Source organism: Dermacentor andersoni, chromosome 11 (assembly GCF_023375885.2).
Source record: "Dermacentor andersoni chromosome 11, qqDerAnde1_hic_scaffold, whole genome shotgun sequence".
Classification (NCBI taxonomy): Eukaryota; Metazoa; Arthropoda; class Arachnida; order Ixodida; family Ixodidae; genus Dermacentor; species Dermacentor andersoni.
In genome coordinates this window covers 33430037-33454144 of record NC_092824.1, presented here as the reverse complement: position 1 = coordinate 33454144, position 24108 = coordinate 33430037, and the positions used below count along the sequence as shown (strand labels likewise).

Below are 24108 nucleotides of genomic sequence, written 5' to 3'. Positions count from 1 at the left end.
ATATATATTTCATGTTTAACGCCTCTAATTCAGATTATCAGATATGTTTGAATGTTGTCTCTTTCTTTATCGCAAGACCCTCGGCTTCGGTATATACAGGAGAATGCAGGTATGATAAGTCGCTTGTCGAAGCTTGCCGAACGAAAGCAGTGTGTATTAATGCCTAACCACGTATACACGCTTTCCGGTGCGCCGAAGCTCGCGCACGCGTGTTTAAGCTTGCCGCGCCTTCTGAGAAATGGCTGTTCGAACCTACAAGATGCGTGCCAGCGTGCGCGCACTTGGCTCACTATTTTGGCATTGGTAGACATTGTTTCGTGTCCAAGGTCGATCGAAATAGGTCGCGAAGCTTCGGGCGAAAAGCGGTTCAGTACAGATTGTCACCGACAACAGCAAGGAGGGTTATGGGAGTAGCGATTGAAACGCGACTATGTTTGGAGGGAACAAACATGGGGAAAGAAAAAAACAAAAACAAACGTTTTTTAATTCAAGCGAGACACAGATTCATTCAACGAAAATAAAGCTCCTGCACTGTTAGCAAAAATGATCCGAGATGGGAGTAAATGGCTTGTCCTCTAGCGCATTCCCTGATGGGAGGTAAATATACTCCGGGTAGGCGGAGTAAAAGATTTACTCCGCTGCTGAACGGAGGTTGTGGAGGTACTTATGGGAGTATATGTTTACCTCCATCGCGGAGGTTGTGGAGGTACTTATGGGAGTATATGTTTACTTCCATCGCGGAGCTTCTGCGGGCAACTATGGGAGTATATGTTTACCTCCATCGCGGAGGTTGTGGAGGTACTTATGGGAGTATATGTTTACTTCCATCGCGGAGCTTCTGCGGGCAACTATGGGAGTATATGTTTACCTCCATCGCGGAGGTTGTGGAGGTACTTATGGGAGTATATGTTTACTTCCATCGCGGAGCTTCTGCGGGCAACTATGGGAGTATATGTTTACCTCCATCGCGGAGCTTTTGTAGGGAACTATGGGAGTATATGTTTACCTCCATCAAAGAGCTTTCGCAGGGAACTAAGGGAGCACGTGTTTACCTCCATCGCGGAGCTTTTGCAGGGAACTATGGGAGTATATGTTTACCTCCATCAAGGAGCTTATGCAGGGAATTATGGGAGCATGTGTTTACATCCATCACGGAGCTTTTGCAGGAAGCTATGGGAATACTTTTTTACATTCGAGGGAGGCTTTTCAAAGTACCATAGTATTTCTTTACAATGATCATGGAGGTTTTACAGGAACATATGGGAGTATCTGTTCACATGACTCGGCTAGTATGCCAATTTAAGAATTTTCAATATTGAGTTTCCACACTGAGAAATACACAATATATTGGTTTGCAAGCTAGAAGATGCAAACAAAAGTAAGCAAAGTAGTGCTTTGTAGAAAATAAATTTATTGCATAAGCAGAGGCAAGGAAGAAATGGACGACGCAAGCACAATCTCTTAACTGGTTTTTGATTCTTTCTTGCCCATGTGTTATCTGCACAAACCAAACAGTAAGAATAGAAAGCAACTCATCCAGCTGCAGGTTTAAGCACAGACCTTATGAAGTACATAAAAAATACATGGAAATCAGCCACAAGTGCCTGAACAAGGTGCAATACAGTTATTGTAGAAATAACGTAGCTATAACAGTGCATTCTCTGATAAATCTAGACTGTGGTACTACAAAAGGTAAAGAGGACATCATTTCTCATTAATATTGACATGTGCAAGAGTTAAAGCAGCAAAAAGTTGAGAAGACGCCAAAACACTTATTGCACTTCAAAATTAAATGATTAGGAAAATGAAAGTTCTGGTAGGCACTAACAGAGCCATTTTTACTGTGACAAGCTGGCAGAGTGGACTAAATAAAGCAGAGTTCAGCTTTGCTTTTTTCCCCCATATTACCGAAAGGCAAACATAGTGGCTAAGAGAGAGTCGTAAGGGATGGTAAAATGTTCATTGTATTGTACCCCGATTTTAAGAGCGGGTGAAAGTGCATGCTTTTAATAGCAGCACCGCCTCACAATTCCTTGCGCAGACTGACTCTAGGAACTTTGAAGCCGGTGGATCATGCCCTTAGCTCCAAACATACGTCATGCTTAAATTTCTTAACACAATAACATTGAAAGAAAAAGCAGTCTCAAGAAAAGCAACAAAAGTGGCAGAATAATGACAAGTGGGCTTCTGATGGCCATCATCCAAACTTCCTTACTGATATTCCACCTGGACAATGCTGCTGGTGCAAGAAGGCTTACAGAGCCTTAGAACCACCATGGGCTCACTTCTGACGATTAAAGGCAAAAAACAGGCAGTGCTGAAGACCGCATCATAAAAGAACATGTGGCCTAGTTGAGATGACAACTTTTGGAAGCTTCATTCCGTAACATCTTGGGAAGGATAAAAAGTAAAAAAAAAATCTTTTAGAGAAGTGTGCCAATCTGAACTTAACATTACAGCGCAAACACCTAAGACGAACCACAAAAAGACACGACACACACTGGCGCTTTTTGTGGTTCGTCTTAGGTGTCTGCGCTGTAACGTTAAGTTCAGAATTATGTACCAACTAGGCCCAAATGAAGTTTTACTGTGCCAATCTGACAACACTGTTATAAGAGATTTCTCACACCCTTCAGAGGAATAAGGGATCTGATTGCTGGCTCACAGCCTTGCTTGCACACAGCAAGTGCTGCTGCGCTCGAGCATGGTCAAGGCTGGTTGTATTAGTGATAGCCTGCATGCAGGCTAGCAGCAGCTTGGCATCTGCTTTTATGGCAGCAGCCGTACAAGGTCCTTGCCGACTTTTAACACAAAGCCAGTATAATAAAATGCGAGAAACAAAAATTATGAATTACTTATTCCGAAACCGTGAAAATAAGCTATGTATTCAAACAAGGTATATGCAGGCAACTTTTATTTTATAATTGTTGATAATTATGTCTCAAAACAAGTTCAAGGCTCCGAACCAGCGTTGCATTTACATTTAATGTGGCTGCATCCACATTGTAACTTTTCTTAACAGCATCGCTTAAGATGTTGGATGCCTCAATGGCACTGCATATATTGCACATAATTAAAAAAAGAATATAGACTGTAACCATTGTGAAACACCTCGTAACAGTGTCGCTGTAAGACAATGACACTGCAGATATTACACATAACTAATAAGTAAATAAAAGGTACATATAAGCAACGAAATAAAAAGTGCACTAGTAGCAGAGAAGGGAGGCATGTTAAACATCACATTAAAATGGCATAAGGCATTTGAACATAATGCTGAGAACACTTGTGGTTTACGATAATCATCAAGTGAAGCATGCAGAAAAGTGTTAGCCATGTTAGCCAATTCCACGGCCTTCAAGACCTACAATGCCATAAACTAGTGTCTCAAGGTGTACACTCCTGGCCATTTGTGCAACTGAAGTCAACGAAGTATGCTTCCATTCAAGCTAGGGTACCATCTCTTTTCCGGTTTGCACTGCACTCTTTTCATATGTTGAATACATACCTTGGCCACCTTGGCAAGGAACAGTACCAACAGATGAGATAAAACAAAAGACAAACACAGTGCTGACTGACAAGTGGATACGTTTGCTGCCATGCTTTCCCTTTTCACACTGTCACGAGTCACCGGCAGAGCATGTGCGATAATGTGGAGCAGACGACATTGGTCAGTGAAATGGAGAATGGATACATGAGGTGAGGAAGCATGTGAAGTGTCAGAGAAAAATTGAAGGAAAAGGGGAGGAAAACCAAGGAGCGCGCATTGCTGACATGGATGAGAAGCAAGGCAGTTGCATCTCTAGCTGTGTTTGGAGATGGGAAGTAGTAGCTTGGGACCACGGACAGACGAGAGGACATCCAAGAGTTGGCCAACAACAGCTTCCAAGACCTGACTACATCGCCATGACTATGCTCTGCAACCCCAACCCAACGCCACACTGCCATAACCGGCCTTGTCCAGTGCCACAATCACCTGACCACGTCGGCCACACAATGCCTGACTAGTCCAGACTGCGTCCTGTGCAATGCAAGTCTCGTAAGGGGGCGACAACCTCGTCACTCACAACGAAGGTCTATGTCTACGTCATGTTGCAACTACGCAGGCTGACATCTTGCACCACGCCTTGCCGACGTTGACTGCTACTCTGACAGTCAGAACATTCAATTCTTGGGGACTGTCACTTGGCCAGTCAGACTATAAACATTATACAGCTAATTTCTCATTTGTTTTGATTATGTATATACCTAGTTTTGTTAATCTCTTTTGTGTACAGGGTATATTTTGTGCACACTTACTTTGCTGGTCATTTGTTTTGGGTTACATTGTGTCTTGGGAAAAATATTTAACATATTTGCATTGCATCTGTCCATTCCTGAAGCGCTGAAATTCGTGACAGTTGGCAAGCCTGTCAGGATTTGTTCTTCCTGCCGTGCTCTTCCACATGAGCAAGGGTCTCGCTTATGCCACGGATGTACGGTATTGAAGCCCGTTTTTTGGGGGGGTCCAGGGTGGGTGGGTACTGCGTGAGCCAGCTGGCACCCTACTGAGTCAATGAAGTACTCAGGGTATCCCCAAGCCATCAATTCCCACCACACAAGTGAATTGTCTGCCATGTGGTCTTCTGCTGTTGTGCACACATTTTTCACCCAACGAAGGAGAGAGCAGACAACAGACCTCTTCTGCGAAGCAGGGTGCACCAATGTGTAGTTGAGGTAGCGCCCCGTGTCAGTTAGCTTCCTAAACACCTCAAATAACAGGTTTGGCCCTTCGCGTGGCACAAGGGAGTCCAAGAATGACAGTTGACCTTCACATTCCACTTCTATGGTGAACCTAATTTTGCTTGCAATTGTTTAAGTGAGCCGTAAAGAGGTCGAGGTTTAACTCAAGGTTAGCTCGTTTACATCGACACCTAAGGTCTTTTTCAGATATGTCGACTGTTTCAGAGTTTTGCAACAACAGAATATTCACCTCCTCACGGCTCACTTAAACAGTAATGCAAGCAGCAATTAAGTTCACCATAGAAGTGGAATCTGAAGGCCAACTGTCATTTTTGGACAGCCTCGTGCAGCATAAAGGGCCAAACCTGTTATTCGAGGTGTTTAGGAAGCTAACTCACACGGGGCGCTACCTCAACTACACATTGGTGCACCCTGCTTCGCAAAAGAGGTCTGTTGTCTGCTCTCTCCTTCGTTGGGTGAAAAATGTGTGCACAACAGTAGAAGACCACATGGCAGACAATTCACTTGTGCAGTGGGAATTGATGGCTTGTGGATACCCTGAGTACTCCATTGACACAGTAGGGTGTCAGCTGGCTTGCGCAGTACCCACCCTCCCTGGACCCCCCGAAAAATGGGCTTCAATACCATAGGTCCCCTGCATAAGCGAGACCCTTGCATGCGTTGTGGTCATATGATGTGCAGGCTGTGCACGTTTCAAAACGTAAACACGAGCTCATGCATGTGAAAGACCGTTCGGAAAAGGGCAAGTTCCCAGGCGTAGTGTAGGACCTTCGGTGTGCGAACTGTCGGTACGTCTACATCGGAGAAACCGGCAACTCCAAAAAAAGACTTAAACAGCACAGGAATGATGTCCAGAAACGATACTTTGCATCGAATGCCCTGGCCAAGCACTGCGCAACTACGTCACAATTAGCTAGGAAAAATATTGCTTGATTGTTAAGGAATGAAATCATTTTACGCGTCTTTATCTTGAATCTCTAATCATCCATGTCCATGTATGCCAAGTACCTTAATCATGTTTTGAGCTGCAGATAAGGACGTTACCTACTCTGCTGCTGGTTTCATTGTGAACAAGGCTCCCGTGGGAAGCCGAAACATAAATATATATTTTAAACCATTTTGGTTGCGTTTGCTTAGTCCTGACATTTCGCATGGCCCCCACGAGTTCAAATTAATGAGGTTTACTGCATGTACACATGTTTGCAATTACACGCTTACTTAATTTCTCTCAGCATGTCTGCTAGGCTACGGTCCATTTTGAGCACCGCGATTTCTCCTCCTCAGGGGCACCACATCTCGAAAGATATGCATCAAGTGCATCTGGAAAATTAATCATTTCGCTGTAATACATGTATTGTTACAAACATTACACAAACAAATTTGAAACAATGTCGATGATACTGTCCACAGCTTCCAATTTATGGAGGCTCAATGCCGGCTTCTCAATGAAATTGCGGTCGTTCAGGAAGCACCACCAAAGAGCCCCTGTGATGCTCCTATCCTGAGTGCCAGAACTCCGCACACAAGTTTCGCCAGTTCTTTGCAGAACAGGGAGTCCTAGCCATGGCACTAGAGCAGGTGCCACTCCTCGTCAATGTATACATTTGCTAGGTGTACCTGCAATAAAAGGGCAGAGACACGTTAAGACTGCTTAGGTGTGGGAACGTGAAAGCATCTTTAGTGAACCAGATGGCTGCAATGTGACGTGCACGATATGACACACAGTAGGCACACCTTAAAGGGACTGACAACCGATTTTTAAAGACCTAGTTCTTGGCACAACACAAAGCTCACCCTCAGTAGCGTTTACATCTGCAACGGTTACTTCCAAAAGCACATGGATATTGTGGCATCACAGAAGTGTCCTTGTTTCACACCCCAGGTTCTATTCCCACCCAGTCTGCCAAACTTTCTCATTAAAGCAGCTAATTTGCTTTGTTTACAGGAACCTGAGAAATCTGACATCAAGCATTTTTTATGCATCTTTATTGTTTGTGCAATCAGCCATTGGTTTTATGTCACTAACTGCTGGCAGCAAAAAGAAGTATGTCCAGTGGCATTAGTGTAGGGGCTCCACATAAAATTATATGGCTTAGCTCTGTTTGAAAGTAATCTTTAAAGAGACTACACAAGCAATACACAACGACTTTTAGTGAGCCCAAGTTGACTTTCAGCTTTGTGAAGCGTAGAAAGTGGTACAGGTTGTACGGCATGGTGTAGCACGAAAAACTGGAAAAAGAAAGGTTCTAATGGACAGAAAAAAGGGAAAGACGGCGCCACACTCAACTGTTTATTAGACACAAAACTTGCTACATATATACCGCGCACACTCTCGACATCAGGGGAAGAAAAGAGCAAGTGTCAGATCATCTTGTTTTCGTCAAGCCCAACAATTCCTTTTTGCATCATATAACAAAACAGATGTTTGACTAACACACGCTTGACCAGTTATACGAATGTGACATGCCTCTAGCAGTTCCTGCGCAGTTTTATCGCTACTCTTACCTAGGATTCTCACCACAGAACAACTTGGCTTACAGTACAGCAGCACGGTATACAATACACAGAAAAATGGGCATTCATATGCGCTTTTAAATTGTTTGCATGTTCCCTCATTCAGTCGTTCACACAACGGCCAGTCTGCCCGATGTAGGTTTTCCTGTAACTTAGCGGTACATGTATCTGGTAAACCACAGCAGTGGAACACTTTTCCACGTAGCACTTTGCATGTTTGACTTCGTACATTTGCACTGCACATTCTATGATTCGGGGACATAGGCAAGACAGCGTGTTCGAGGAAGAAAACAACAGGTACCTCATACCTGTTCGCTGCCTTGAGGCTGTGGCTCACCCTGTGGTAATAAGGAGCCACTTGAGCCTTTCTTTGGGAATCGTGCTTACTTCCCTCACTCCCCTTCGGATTATTGTAACATTTGAGTTGCTGCAGCGAGGTTTCTGCCACTAGGTGATGACCGAATGAGGAAATCTGGCATTTAAAAGCTGCTGGACACGATGCTTGAAACTAGACAAAAAAGCTATGTGGAAAAGCAGTCCACATGATTTACCAGACACCGTTAAGTTATGGGAAAACCTATGTCGGGCAGATTGGCCATTGTGTGAATGACCGAATGAGGGAACAAAAACAATTTAAAAAAGGATATGAACACCCATCTCTCTGCACATTGCAAATCGTGCTCCTGTAAGCCACGTTTTTCTGAGGTGAGAATCCCAGGTATGAGTAGAGATAAAACCGCGCGGGAACTACTAGAGGCATATCACATTCAGATCAGTGGTCAAGCATGTGTTAGTCAAACATATGTTTTTATATGATGTGGAAATGAAATTGTTGGGTTTCACACAAACAACATGACCTGTCACTTGCTCGTTTTGCTGCCCCTGATGTCAAGAGTGTGCGCAATATATATGTAGCAAGTTTTGTGCCTAATAAACAGTTGTAAGTGTAGTGCCATCTTTCTTTCCCTTCTTTCTGTCCTTTTGTATCTTTCTTTTTGCAGTTTGTTGCACTACAACAGCATGGCATTTAGCAATGACCAAGTCGCTCAAGAGAAAGTTACTGTGTGGTACAGGTTGTACCAGCCAATCAGAAGAGCTCTCTTAGTATCCGCCTCTGATCACCCTCTGAGCAATTAGACGGCTTGTATCTCTACAACTTTTGGCTTGTGCTGTTAGGCTATCATTACATAAACTATAAATGCAGAAGTACATATTAGCATGCTTTATGAAAAGCCAGAGTAGTACTATACTGACTGGATGTGACATAAATGGTAAGAATGTTCTGGCTGGAAACATTGTGAGTTTATCAACACTGACTGACGAGTAACTGAGAAAGTTGGTGCATGTTCATGTTTAACTTTTGCATACAACACAAGGGACAGAAGAGAGACCACAGCGCACAAAAGCTACCAATTCAATGTTTAAATGTTTATTTTATGGGAAGGAATACAGAAAATATTTACACTGCATGTGCACTTGTACTGCACAAACGTTCTTTTAGAATGAGGGCAAATGTTGCAAACAAATAGAATTAGAAAGCACAGAGTGATTGCTATTCTGTGTCATTTAGAGTGTGTTCCTCTTTTCCACACAATCATAATGAGAGCGGACTGACATGTCCCAGTATTTAAGTGATATTCCTTACTGTTATTGTTGGCCATTCCGTTACCAGAGGTGAAAAAAATGCAAATGTTGCAAACAAATAGAATTAGAAAGCACAGAGTGATTGCTATTCTGTGTCATTTAGAGAGTGTTCCTCTTTTCCACACAATTATAATGAGAGCGGACTGACACGTCCCAGTATTTAAGTGATATTCCTTACTGTTATTGTTGGCCATTCCGTTACCAGAGGTGAAAAAAACAGATGAACAATCTAAATCTGATGCATAGCACCAGTCATGTTGTATGGTCTCCCTTCCCTCCCTGTGCAAATTCTGTCCTGAAAAGTTACATGAACTGAATGGCAAACTCATAAGGACACTACAAATTTCACCTAGTGAACACAGCTGGTTCTCGGAAAATGCACGAATACGGTGATAGGTATGTGTCGGCATAGTGTAGCACGCTAACTTCGACACTACTGCAATACTTCAGCTGTCACACGACTACAGTGCTTAAGAGACCACAGAAGTGTAAGTGCACAACAAAAAAAAGCAGGTGCATCAACCATAAATTTGACTTCAGCAAACACAACATAGGCTGTTTCGTGTGGCTAAAATACTAGCTAATATGTAGAAAGTATATGCACAGGTATACTTAGCTATAGGTACTCGCCCATCCAACTTAAAAACTTATTATGAGTTGCTGTGCATATGATGCTTGCTCTAGACACTGGTGGTTACAACAAAGATACTTTTAGAATGAGATAAAATGCTTTCATCTGCCCAGTAATCGAAGTTTTATTGATAGCATTATAATTTAGACTTGCTGGTTGAAGATATTCTGACCTCAACAGCACCAAGCAGATTGAATATAAAAATGCCCACTGCGCTGACCAAATACATAGTGTGAAACAGAACACATGAAAAGGGACCCAAAGTATTAGAAATTATTCATGACAGCTGTTGAATTAGGGCTTGTTGGTTGATTATCACTATTAAAATTACAGAAGTGCCAATCGGAATGTTCTATGTGGTGCAGTTGAAATTAAATTCATTTGATGAGCAACAACGAGCAAATGCAACCAGACAATTTAGCACTATGTATGAAATAGTGTTCTTTAATGATTGAGCATCAATACACGGATCTATCAGCTAACTATGTGATCTATACTGTGTTTACTTAAAGTGAAAAATAATGTAACTGGACATAGACTCTTAACTGCTACAACGCCTATTTGCATGAATGGGCATAGCTTGCCAAATTTTTTTTTATGGGAGAGAAAAAAATCAAGCTTACTAGAAAACACCTCAGTACAGCAGTAACGTCATCAATACTTCCTTTTGGGAGAGTTGGTTCATCTCAAAACATATGGGTAACAGCACAAACAGACCACAAGAAGGCAGACACGTACACACAGTGCTGACTAACAACTGATTTTATTGGCAAGGATAGCACACCTTGTAGGGTGTCTCACATAACTTGAGCCAAGAATTTTTTTTAAAAATGAAAGGCACGTTGGAAGCGAACTGAACCAAATGCATACTATTCGCAATAGCCTATAGTAACTCCTACAATCCTGTTTTCCCCATAACTTGCCAATTAAATTTAATTACCCAACTCTAATTATTGGCTGAGGACCCCAAGTATGGCACACAGATTTGTAGAGCCCCTTCAGAAACCACCGATCGAGTTGTTTGCTTTACGATACGTCTCACATAGTCATTTCTTCTGAGTTGCAAAGAAAGTCCGTGAAATATGAAACAAGGCACGTGACAGAGTGCTTGCGCAGTGGTATTGTGCTCCTCTCAAGCGTGCCTTCGGTGAACAAGGTCGGCTCCCGTCGGATGATGGCGAAAATGCATGCTGCAGGCGGAGCGGTGCCAATGAGATAAAGAATGCCCTGCCACTTTCTCGTCACCAGTCACGATGCAGCCAACCTTGTTCACCGAACGCACGCTTGAGAGCAGCACAATACCACTATGTTCCATCACGTGGCCTTCATCATATTTCATGGGCTTTCTTTGCAACCAGGAAAAACGGACATGAGACATTTAGTAAAGGAAAGAACTCGATCGGTGGTTTCTGAAGGTGCTCTACAAATCTGCGTACCACACTTGGGGTCCTCAGCAATAACTAAAAGTTCTGCAATTAAACTTATTTAATTAGCAAGTTATGGGGAAAACAAAAAATTGTCTGAGTTACTATAGGCTATTGCGAATAGTATGGGTTTCGTTCAATTCCCTTCACACGTGCCTTTCATTTTTAAATTCTTGGCTCACGTTATGTGGGACACCCTGTATATGCCACAGTGAAGCAAGGGAAATGAAAGGGAAAATCATGTCAAGGGTGACAGCGTGCCAAGTTCACAAGCGCAATGAAGCCAACCAAACACAACAAAGCGCAAACAATTATTTTTCTTTTCCTTTGCAATCTGAAGCCCCGATAGCCGCACCCAGAAGATCAGATTCAGCATCAAAGAGAGCAAAGTGAGGGGTGCTAAACAGTTGCTACCGAATTTTCTAATGTGGAAGGTTTTTAAACTGATGTGCGCAGTCTTGTCACTGCTCTTTCCTAGAATCGTCGTGACTTTCAACTGGGCCACACAATCCGTATACTTGCTAACGTGCGCAACTAAATGTGCATATTTCTCATCTAGTGTTTTTTTTTTCAGTTTTTGAGGGTGTTCCCCTGAACGGTCATTGATACAGCGAGCAATTTCACGGACAGAAAACATCCCACATGACATGGGGATGCAATACACCACTCCAGTGCAACATTTTGCTAACGGCGGTTGGTGCTTCTTCTGGCATCCACATTTTCTGGCATTACATATACGTTGACACAACTTTCCCAGCTCATTTCGGGCATAGAAACAAATTGGCACACCGTGCCTACTTGCCACCTTAAGATTGTGGGAAAGTTTGTGGATGTAAGGGACCACCTCTGTCTTAGGTGCCTTCAGTTGATCCTCAACCATTGCACTTCCACATCCACACTTGAACTTTTCAAGGAGGACTTCTGAAATGGCAGTCAAGACCGAGATGGGGAACCCTGCAGCTAAAAGACGGCTTACCTGATTATGAAAACTGAGCTTAATCTGATGTGGGCACGATTTTTGGAGAGCCTATTCCATACGCAACACCTGTATACTTCTCTTAATTGTCTTGGAGTGTGCAGAGTGAAAGGGCAGCAATTCCTTAGCCCGTGGGTTGGAGGCCCAGCCAACATGTCCATCACTGAACGTAATCTTTACGTATAAAAACTAAAATTGCAAGGTTCGGAAGTTCAAGGGTGAAAGGCAACTCACGTCTATGTTTGCTAAATATAGATAACACTTTGCCTACTGTAGAGGGTAGGTGAAGGTGGGCTACTGTTTATAAAAGCACCAAATAAGTGTCAACACGCCGAAAAATTTTTAAAACTGGCCCCCCATTAAACACTTGTTCCAGTGTGTTGTCCACCTTTACCTGAAAAATGTCACAAAGATTAGGGGCTACGCAAGACCCTATGCAGATGCCATCGCACTGCAAAAACAGCTGCTTGTCAAATACAATAAAAGTCGAGTTCAAATAAAACTGCAATAAAGATAGAAAATTATGAACGGCCAAACCAACGGTGTTCTGGAAGGATACGTCGCCGTTATCTTCTATGCACTCTTTGACACATGCTAGCAGTTGATTCTGTGGAACAGAATTAAACAACTCCTGCACGTCTTCCGAAAAACCGAAACCAACATGATCATTTCGCTCTAAAAACTGTACTACTGCGACTGATTTCTTTAAAAGTGATGGGTCGTTTAAAGCTAGCGCCTTGAGCTTCTTTAGCAAAAATTGGCTAACACTTCTGCCACGATCCCTGTTCACTAACAATAGTGCTAAACGGAACTTTGGGCTTATGTGTCTTGGCTGTGAAAACCCCCCTCAAACTGTTCCCTCTGCTGTTAGATATGTCCCTGGCAAACTTTCCAAGGTATAATTGGTACAAAACTCAACGAACTTAATTTTTCCTCGCACTTCACTTTTCTCTCCAGGGACACAGTTCTTATTAGCCGCTACCAAACATTTTTCATTGTAAATTCCCTTGGGTAACGTATGGGATTCCGTCTGGTCCTGCTGCCGACGTGACCCATCTTGGCATCGAATCATGACGTCTTCTTCTATCTTATTATAATATGACGTGGGAGACAGGAAATGTTCCAGATTCTTGGAAATGCAGTTGCGTTGTAGGCCTGCTTAAACCGGGGAAATACCCTAACGAGCTCTCCTCCTGCAGACCGATCACCTTAGCCAGTTGCGCCGACAAAGTAATGGAAAGAATGGTCTTGTCAAGGCTGGAATGGTTTCTAGAGAAAAATAATTGCTTTCCTGATTTTATGCATGGATTTAGAAGAGGCCGTTCTTCCATTGACGGTGTTATTGACTTGGTATCCACTGTTGAACAAGAAAGAAGTCGCCGTCGGTTAGTTGGAGCTGTTTTTCTGGATATTAAGGGTGCATACGACAATGTACTCCATTATGCAATCCTTGATGCACTGGAAGATTTAGACGTCGGTGGCCGGCTATATGCATGGATTGTTAGCTACCTCAGTGGCCGCACGGTGTATATGTCGACAAGTGATGGTGACACCGGACAGTACCATATACATTGAGGTGTTCCACAAGGAGGAGTTCTCAGTCCAACTCTTTTCAATGTTGCATTGATTGGCCTTGCATCCGAACTTCCTAGCACGGTGAAGATTAGCGCATATACGGACGACATATGCATATGGACATCTGGAGCCACCTGTCCCCAAATGCGTGCTAGGCTTCAACGTGCAGTGACAATCACAGCTAAGTATCTGCGGCGTCAAGGCCTCCAACTCTCAACAGAAAAATGTTCTGTGATTACATTCACGCGAAAACAAATGACCAGGTATCCGATAATCATTAACGGAGTAGCGATACCTACGGTTACACACCACAGATTCCTTGGTGTAGTCATAGACCGGGGATTATCTTGGTCAAGACATGTCGCCACACTGAAGTCAAAGCTGAAGAGTTTTGTTCACGTCCTTCGCATCGTTGCAGGAACAAGATGGGGCCCCTCGGAGTCGTCGTTACTCCAACTGTACCAAGCACTATTCGTAGGGTATATACGGTACAGCATTCCGGCGCTCTCAAGCATGAGACTTAGCTGTGTGCACGCGCTGGAGAGCATTCAAGCTCAAGCATTGCACACATGTTTAGGCCTCCCACGATGCACGTCAACCAATGGAACAATAGCGGAAGCTCTTACTTGTCATATTGGGGTATACTTGCTCTGCGAGCCTCTTCGAATGTACCTTAGCGTGTTGACCCGACACGGGCACCATCCTCTGTCATCGCTCCCTGCCACCCACCCAGGTTCCAGCTTTTCAAGGACTATATCGCGCCATCAGCGCGTTTTGCAATCGAGATTTTCTCCCGCCTGTATTCCAAGAATACCCCCGTGGGTTCTGCCTAAACCTGTCGTTACATTGCAGATACCTGGAATTACTAAAAATTCATATCCGTTGCATCTATTGGCCTCAGGCAACTTGCCCTGTGGCACATTTCTGCAAAGTACGGAGATACTGCACACGTGTATACCGATGGCTCTGTCACACCATATGCCTCCACTGCAGCCTTTGTCATTCCACATATGATCATTGCTCGGCGGTTTAAACTAGGCCATAGCTCAACATCAACTGCCTGCCTCAGAACTTGTTTCTATCCAGGAGGCACTTCGATTTCTCTCCGAGGAGCCTCCTCACGCATGGACAATATTCTGCGATTGCAAGCCAGCTCTTCAAACGATTGACTGTGTCCTCAGACTGGGCCCGTATTATTCCATGGCTATAGAAATTACAGAACGGCTCGACCACGCAACTAGATATGGCCACAATGTCACCTTTCAGTGGATACCCTCACACTGTGGCCTGATCGGGAGCGAACAGGCAGAAGCTGAAGCGAAAACTGCTTTAGATAATGCTTGTAAAGTACGCATTCCGTTCTCACGTGCAGACACAAACGTCCTACTTCGTCGCGTAAACCGCAACTCTACGTTAGAAACACTGGACCCAACCAGATCGACGACACAAGCGATTACACAAATGGGACCAAGAAATGAAATTTCGTATGCCTCACAAGCTCAAAAGAAGCCACACGAGCATGGTGCACCGGATTCGCCTTGGTGTCGCATTCACCAACCGTTATAGACATATGATAGGTGCCAGTGATACTAGCCCAAACTGAATTCTGTGAGGTGCCAGAAACGCTTGAACATATATTTTGTGTGTGTCCCACCTACGCGCAAGAACGACAGCAACTTGTCTCTTCCATTGCAAAGATCCATGAGAGACCGCTATCGGACGAGTTTCTTTTAGGTCCTTGGCCTAATGCAAACAGCGCAGCCCTGGTAACAAGATCCGCTGTAGCTTTTCTCCAAGCCACTGGGCTGGACGCACGGCTTTAGAGAGGCCACAACTCTGAATTTGTATATACGCATTTCTTTCTTATAGCATCATCATTCATCAGCCCTTTCCCTCCCCGTCCCTCTTCCCCAGTGTAGAGTAGCAGGCCAGAGCAAGTTATAGCTCAGGCCGACCTCTCTGCCTTTCTGTAAATAAATTTCTCTAACTTGGGTAATACGATGAGCCCACTCTCTTTGTCAGCTTGCGTAAGCATCAGGTTGTTGCTCTTAAAAAAAGATATGTCATTCAACAATCTACTATGGTGCGAGTCCGGGGTTTTTGGAGCAAGCTTTAGCAGGCAGTCAACACCTTTGAGAAGGCGGTGGTCCCGATTATCATCTTTTCCTGAGTGGCCACTTTCCAATTTAATGCAGTGAGATCATGTGCAGGAACATCAGCTTGGACCCCAAATTTGGATCCTTTCTGAAGATGATGCATAATCTTCCCTGGTATGTGGACGTCCCCCATGACGACATTGCTTCCATCTTGCGTCATTTTCCTCCTGAACACCGGAGCAACTCATTCAAGATGCAAGCATCTTAATCGCAAGCCAATCAGGATGGTCCTTAAAACACAGAAGATGGAACCAGTCCTGAAAAAGTTGGACTTGTTGTCACAGTTCTGAGTGACTTATTCTGCAAAATCTTTTCACATGCCCCCACACTGGTTTCACAAGGCTGAAGAGGGTACTTACTTCATTAGGGACGAGTCCTTTCCGGATGCAAAAGGTGAAGTGTCTTTCCTTCCTCTTGTAAGGTTGTAAGGCACCTTTTCCACCATCAACCTTCTACTCAGTCACATCGCCCATGCAACATGCTAGTCAAGACAGTTCGCCTTTTCCATCCGGAAATGACTCGTCCATAACGAAGTAAGTGCCCTCTTCGGCCCTGTGAAACCAGCGTGGGGGCACGTGAAAAGACTTTGCAGAATAAGTCGCTCAGGACAGGTTGCACCTTCTGTGATTTAAGGACCATCCTGACTGGCTTGTGATTTAGAAGCTCGCGTCTTTGAAGCGCCTAGTGGCACAGCTCATGGAGTGCAGGTGGAGGTGCATCTTGAATATGTTGCTCTGTTGTACAGGAGACAAGAAAATGATGCAAGATGGAAGCAATGTCAGCGTCATGGGGGACATCCATATACCAGAGAAGATTATGCAACATCTGCAGAAAGGATCCAAATTTGGGGTCCAAGCTGATGTTCCTGTGCATGATATCACTGCAATGAATCGAAAAGTGGCCACTCAGGAAAAGATGATAATCGGGACAGCTGCCTTCTTGAAGGTATTGACTGCCTGCGAAAGTTTGCTCCGAAAACCCCGGACTCGTACCGTACTAGATTGTTGAATGACATCTCTTTCTTTAAGAGTAACAACCTGATGCTTATGCAAGCTGACAAGCAGGGTGGGTTCATTATTTTGGCCAAGAGAACTTACAATGAAAAAGGTTTGGTAGCAGCTAATAAGAACTTTGACCCTGGAGAGAAAAGTGAAGTGCAAGTAAAAACCAAGTTCGTTGAGTTTTGTAAGCAATTAGACCTCAAAAATTTTGCCAGGGACATATCTAACAGCAGAGGGAACAGTTTGAGGGGGTTTTTCACAGCCAAGACACATAAGCCCGAAGTTCCATTTAGCACTACTGTTAGTGAAGAGGGATCGTGGCAGAAGTGTGTTAGCCAGTTTTTGCTAAGAAGCTGAAGACGCTAGCTTTGAACGACCCATTTCTTCTAAAGCAATCAGTCGCAGTAGTAGATTTTAAAGGGAAATGATCATGTTGGTTTCGGTTTTTCAGCAGACGTGCAGGACTTGTTTCATTCTGTCCCGCAGAATCAACTGCTAGCGTGTATCAAAGACTGCATTGAAAATAATGGCGACGTATCCTTCCAGAACACTGTCGGTTTGTCCGTTCATAACTTTCTATCATTATTGCAGTTTCATTTGAACTCTACTTCTATTGTGGTAATAGTTCTGCGGAAACCCGCAAGGTGGAGATAAGTAATTAATTATGGGAAAATGAGACATCCACTCAATCGTAGCAATTAATTGCTACGATTGACATCTGCTACCCTACTACCTGCTAGCCACCGGGTTAGCTGGTAGAGTGGCTGCCCTGGAAAGGCAGTGGTCCTGGGTTCTAGTCCCGGACTAGGACAAATTTTTCTTCAACTGCGAGGCTTTTCTTTAAGGAACCCGCATGGGTTTCCTTTGTAGCAATTGCTATGATTTGGTGGATACCTCATTTTCCCTAAATTAATTACATTTATTGTATTTCACGAGTAGTCATTTCTGTAGCGCTATGGCATCTGCATAGGCTCTTGCGTAGCCCCTATTCTTTCTGACATTTTTCTGGCCAAGGTGGAAAATGCACTGGAACAGATGTTTAATGGATGCCAGTTTTAAAATTTTTTAGGTATGTTGAGAATGTTTTAGTGCTTTTAAAAAAGCAGCCTACCTTCCCCTACCCCTCTATATTAGGCAAAATATTTTCCATTTTTAGCAAACATAGACATGGGTTGCGTTTCACCCATGAACTCCCGGACCTTTCAAGTTTACAGTTTTTAGACCTAGAAATCATGTTCTGTGATGGACATGTTTGCTGGGGCTACTACCGACGAGCTAAGAAGTTGCTGCCCTTTGACTCTGCACACTCCAAGACAATTAAGAGAGGTATAGCGGTGTTGTGTATGGCATCAGCTCTCCAAAAATCGTGCCCACCTCAGATTAAGCCCACGTTTAATAATCAGGCAAGCCGCCTTTGGCTGCAGGTTCCCCGTCTTGGTCTTGACTGCCGTTTCTGAAATCCCACTTCCAAAATTCAAGTGAGGATCAGGAAGTACACTGGCTGAGGATCAATGGAAGGCACGTAAGACAGAGGTGGTCCCTTACATCCATAAATTTTCCCACAATCTTAAGAAGGTGGCAAGTAGGCACGGCGTGTCAATTTGTTGCTCTGCCCCAATTAAGCTGGGAAAGTTGTGTCCACATATCTGTAACGCCAGAAAACGTGGATGCCAGAAGAACCACCAACCGCTGTTAGTAAAATGTTCCACTGGAGTGGTGTATTGCATCCCCATGTCATGTGGGATGGTTTACGTCGGCGAAACTGGTCGCTGTGTCAATGACCGTTTAAGGGAACACGCTCAAAAAGTGAAAAAATGAAACTAGATGATAAATATGCACATTTAGTTGCGAACGTTAGCAAGTATACTGAATGGGTGGCCTGGTTGAAAGAGACGATTCTAGGAAAGGGCAGTGACACGACCGCACGCATCAGTTTAGAAGCCTACTACATTAGAAAATTTGGTAGCAGGTGCTTTAGCACTCCTTCCCTTGCTCTCTGTGATGCTGAATTTGATCTTCTACATGTGGCTACCGGGGCTTCAGACGGCAAAGAAAAATAATTGTTTGCATATTGTTGCGCTTGGTTGGCTGTATTGTGCTTGCGTGGTTAGCACGCTATCACCCTTGACGTGTTTTCCCCTTCATTTCCTTTGCTTCACTGGCATATATAAGGTGTGCTATCCTTGCCAATAAAACCAGTTATTAGCCAGCACTGTGTGTATGTGTCCCCCTTCTTCTGATCATGTTTGTGCTGTTACCCATATGTTACAGCAGTAACTGCAGCACAGTGAATAATGACCTTCATGTATCATTTCAAAAAGTTCCGGCTCATCAAATGTGTATTTGCCAGTGGCAGTTATTCTGGGAACAAGAGATAAATAATGGCAAATATGAATGTTAAACAATGGTAAGCACGCCATGTGCTTAGACATGCAACGTAGTTGTCCCACTACACTTTGAATTCTTATGTGCACAGAAACTGCACAAGCGTGTAGAATAAACAGAAAAGAAGATGGAAATAAAAGCTGCAGCATAGGAAAGTTTCAAAACAATAAAGCCAAAATAAAAAAGTCAGAAATACACCGTGTACTAAGCAAAAATAATAACTTTTATGCTTTTAGCGCACAAAAAGGGACGAGAGACAGAGGTACGACACGGACACAGTGCTAACTTCCAGCAATTGTTTTATTCTACAAAGCGGTACACATATTTATGGGTAACAGACAACAGCATAAGCATGCACATATGCACTGGTTTCTAATCAAATGAGACAGCAACGAGACATGTAATGGAAAGTTAAGATGATATCGAAGATGAAAAAGCAACCATGCATAGCCAAAAAATTTTTGTAATTGCAAGATTAAAATGCCATCTCCATCAAGCCACCCTCTGTGACACGTTAAAAAAATCAAATTCTTTTTTTGAAAGATCGATTGAAGGTGCGCTAACACGAGCGTTCCCCAAACTAGCGATCTTCGCCGCTTCAATAATCTGTGTTAGCACGCCTTCAATCGATCTTTCAAAAAAAGAATTCGATTTTTTAAACGTCACAGAGGGTGGCTTGACGGAGATGGCATTTTAATCTTGCAATTACACAAAATTTTTTGGCTATGCATGGTCGCTTTTTCATCTTCGATATCATCTTAACTTTCCATTACACATGTCTCGTTGCTGTCTCATTTGATTAGAAACCAGTACATATGCGCATGCGTACGCTGTTGTCTGTTACCTATATATATGTGTACCGCTTCGTAGAATAAAACAATTGCTGGAAGTTAGCGCTGTGTCCGCGTCGTACCTCTGTCTCTCACCCCTTTCTGTGCGCCAAAAACCTAAAAGTTATGGAATGCCAACATGCCCAAACCTACGCTCTTTCAAAAATAATAAAGGGAAAATCAGACAGAATTTGTCAGCTGTTGACAAATTTGACTTCACCCTACCATTTGCTAGCCGCCTGGTTAGCTCAGATGGTAGAGTGGCTGCCCTGGAAAGGCAGTGGTCCCGGGTTCGAGTCCCGGACCATGACGAATTTTTCTTGAACTTCGAGGCTTTTCTTTCGAGGAACCTGTACGGGTTTCCTTTGCGAGAATTGCAATGAATGGGTGGATGTCTGATTTTCCCTTTATTAATTACTTCTCTCCACCTTGCGGGTTTCCGCAAGAACTATTCTGCCAAACAAAAATGAAATTTAAATTGCAGCCAAGCAATTGATGCAAGAAAAAATACTTAACATCAGGACATGTTAGATCTAGTTTTATATAGAAAACAATAACAGCTATGAACACAAATAAGCAGCAAGTTGCAAAAATACTTAGCCTACTTAGTAAGCTGTGTTGAGTAATATGTTGATAAACTTATTCACGAATGATACTGAGGTCCTACTCTTTGGAGCACATACACATCATACATACCTGAACCAAGCAATCAGATTACACACTGCGCTATGGCAGTCATTCAAGGTTTCCCTGCATTTCTGCTGGCTCCTCCATTATGTGGACACTGGTGTGGGTTACGGCCTCGCCACTACAAAATAAGTTCGGAAAGTTCGCAGTTAATTTATAGCAGTGGCACATTAACGCTGTCACAGTGTGAACACATGCAAGGAGCATCTAAAATAGTCACGAAAATAATGTTTACATTAATGAAGGGTGACAACAGAGGGACCCCTTCATCACCGTAAAATTTTTAACACACACACAGCAGCAACACATTACAAAGAATCTTTGTTTACATACCAATTCAATTTTTTCATGACTTAGTTTAAGCAACTGTCTCGGGTCATGTTTAGTTATGCATAAGTTATGTCAACACATCTTGTCTTAAAAATATTTAGTAATCTGCACCTGTTGCAAGCTTTGACTGCTTACGTTTTTCTTTTTCCAAAACTGCTCGTAAATTCAGAACCGCGTAAGCACAGATTATTTACAACGTAGAAGCATTTATACGCGAGGAAACGTCATTGCAGTAAGAATCTGTTACAATGCAGATGAGCGTTGTTATGCAACTTAAGCAGAAAAGCGGGAGCTCACGCACAGGCGCACATGATGAACACGATTATTTCCGAACGTAATATTTCTCAACGGAAGAAAACGCTTATAATGATTTTCAATTTCGCATTAAGACAATAAACTTGCCTAGCTAAATTCTGACAACCAGCGCTCAGCAAGCATCAGCACGGGTTCCACTGTTGCCGTGGCAGTTCTATTGGTTCTATTCTACGCTCGTGCACTCTGTGCACACACGAGTGCACGCACAATACACGTGTGGTTAGCAAGCACGATTACTTACCTTTTGAATGGTACGACGCGGTCGAAAAGCGCTCTCCAAGTTGCCGGTGCTGCGTCGACTCCCAGCCTACACGCCGTTACGTAGTGGACGAGCTGAGGCACGCTAATAATACACAATATTTCTTTGCGACGTCCAGCGAACTTCCCGCAACCAGACACAAAAGAGAACGCACTCCAGGGCATGAAAATCGTTGGTCCCCATTTGCCTGGCACGCCACGCATATGGCGAGTTTCAGAGAGACACAAGCTATCTTCTGGCACTTCTGTGTTCGCGAACTAAGTCACATTTCGTTACACCAAACACAAAACCACACGATTAGACAAACACGCCACAACGGCTCGCGCAACCGCCCGGCGACCGGCAGTTGCAAAATAGAGAGCAGAGTAGACGAATGAATGCTATGAGCGTCTTCTTTGAAACAGGGTGGTGGGTTGCGCCACCAACCGATCGCATGGGGCGAGCGTCATCTGTAGACCTTTGCGGTTGTGTGGCCCCTGTGATGCCTTAATATTAACCAGTACCCACTCATTTTGTGCCGTATTGCGCCCAACTACGTATAGTTGCGAGACAAAAAAAACGAACATTGAAGCGTCTATATTGCACGCTATACTTTACTGTAGAAAAAAATTTTATGGCGTATTTTCGATTTTGAACAACTTCTGCCGTATGCAGCCAGCAAAAGCATGGCCTCCGAGAACCGCACTTCAAGTCAGCTGTATTGAAGTTTTTTCATGGCGTTATGAGCTCCTGCCCGTGCTACGTGCGTTGTCACTTCGTTTTAAATAACTTTCTGCTGTCATCAACATCAACTGTAGCCTCAGGAATTGTTGACACCGTATCAGGTGTACGCTTGTGCAGCGTGCGATGTTTCCGAGCGTGTTCTAGCTGTTTCAGTCGGAAAGCATCAAATCTACCAGGGTTCATCACTCGTGTAGCGCAGGTTACACCGGTGTCGTCCGCATTTGCTTTCGTGCCGGTGTGTTCAATGTGCGCGGGTTGCGCGCCTGTCGCCCGTGCCTTCTGTGTTTATCGTGCGACTCACGAACATTCCTCAGAAAAAAAAAACATATATCTGCAGCGTACATGTGTCCTACGTGGTGTGTACTAGAAATGTGCGGTGGTGTACGATGTTTTTACAGCTAAGTGGCTGCAGTGCGTTCCAGCGAATAAACGCGATTACGTAGTGTTTCCTGGTTATCTTTGTGATTTACCTGCATCTGCGATAGAACCCACGAGGCGTTTGCATGACCTTGCATTGTGATTGTGGAATTTAGTGTTTTGTTTGCCTTCTTCAATGAGTGGCCTTTTATAGACGTTCTTGCTTGATAATAAAAAAAATAAATATCTGTAATGGGGCTGAAATAATCCGGCTTTTTATTCCTTGAAAATTGACGTGAGTGGTAATTTTACAAGATAATAGCAATCCAGCTCTGGACATTGAGCTGTAAAGCAAAATATCTAAACTTGTTACAGTATGTGAATCTTGCTATGATGTGTCAATATTTCTAGCATGTTCTCAGTGCTGAGGGCTGTGCACTATGTTAAAGGCAAATGTAATTGTCTACTCATCTGAATTAGTATATATGATTTCTTCATATCATTTGTTCCAACTACAAAAATTTCATAGGTGCATTGTTGACTTCTAGAGTTAAAAAGACACGAGATATTACTCAACAGTATGCGTTACAATCTTTCGACATGAATTCAGGAGTATTATATGTTGTGCCATGCATAGTTACTTTGTACGTACAAAGTATTTATATGAATACACAAAATCTGATTCCTCCATCGCCTGTTGTTTGTAAGTCATGAAGCAAATAAATAATTTCAGCCTGCACTGATTGCTTGCAATGCACTTCTTATTCAAATGTTTTCTAAAAATCTGCGACAAGAATGATCTACCTTAGTTTTGCTTCTGCTGCTGACATTGATATAGCAATTTCTGTAGAAAGATGTGCACCATGAGCAAAATACGGATGCAAAATAAATAGCTGATTTTGGATCAGTTTTTCGAAAGCTGCAATACCATTTATACTTTGCGCAATAAGTGCAATGTAAAGGCAATGAAGGTAACTGTAGACTTGTGTTTCGTCATTTGACGGGTAGAAACAATTTCTGGTACCCTATCTGAGCTGATGCAGCAACCTAACCCATACTTCACAGAAAAATGGAAAGTTTCTTCACAAGTGACTGATTCACACAGGCTTGGGAATAGGACTAGCATATTTAATGAAATCATTCTGAAACATAATTAATCAGCATTCTAAAGATGAATGGATAGTGGTAACATCGCCAGTGGCTCACAAGTGGTTGTGTTATACTCCTGTCACAGTGGACATTTTAATGTCATTCGAATCGAATGGCATTAGCATTGAATGACATTATTCGGTTGTTACGCAGCAATATTTAATGCCATTAGAATCGAATTACTTCTGCAATCAAATGAATCTGAAAAAAATCAGTCGGCTTTGCACTCGTGGCGAATGACTAAAATGACATTGAGCATTCATAATTTCACAAGCAGTAATGTAAAGAGGTAATTAATTTTGTGTTATTTAAGGCATCTGCTATTTCGACTAGAGGAAAGCTGTACGGCAGGCTTTCACAAAATGTTTTCTACTCTCCACCTCAGTGGCGTCTGGCGGCTGTCGCTTTA

At 43.3% G+C, this 24108-nt stretch overlaps 1 long non-coding RNA gene and 1 other non-coding gene across 2 annotated transcripts; one reads left to right on the top strand and one right to left on the bottom strand.

Annotated features, from left to right (window-relative positions):
- Positions 1 to 1391: 1391 nt before the first annotated feature.
- On the bottom strand, positions 1392 to 21835 carry LOC140214122 (uncharacterized). Its single transcript, XR_011891054.1, has 3 exons — positions 21453 to 21835; positions 20576 to 20687; positions 1392 to 6360 (listed from the first exon to the last, which is right to left on the bottom strand). It is a non-coding gene; the product is annotated as an uncharacterized lncRNA (long non-coding RNA).
- TRNAS-GGA (transfer RNA serine (anticodon GGA)) lies at positions 20117 to 20191 on the top strand. Its single transcript has one exon. It is a non-coding gene; the product is annotated as a tRNA-Ser (tRNA).
- Positions 21836 to 24108: the final 2273 nt, after the last annotated feature.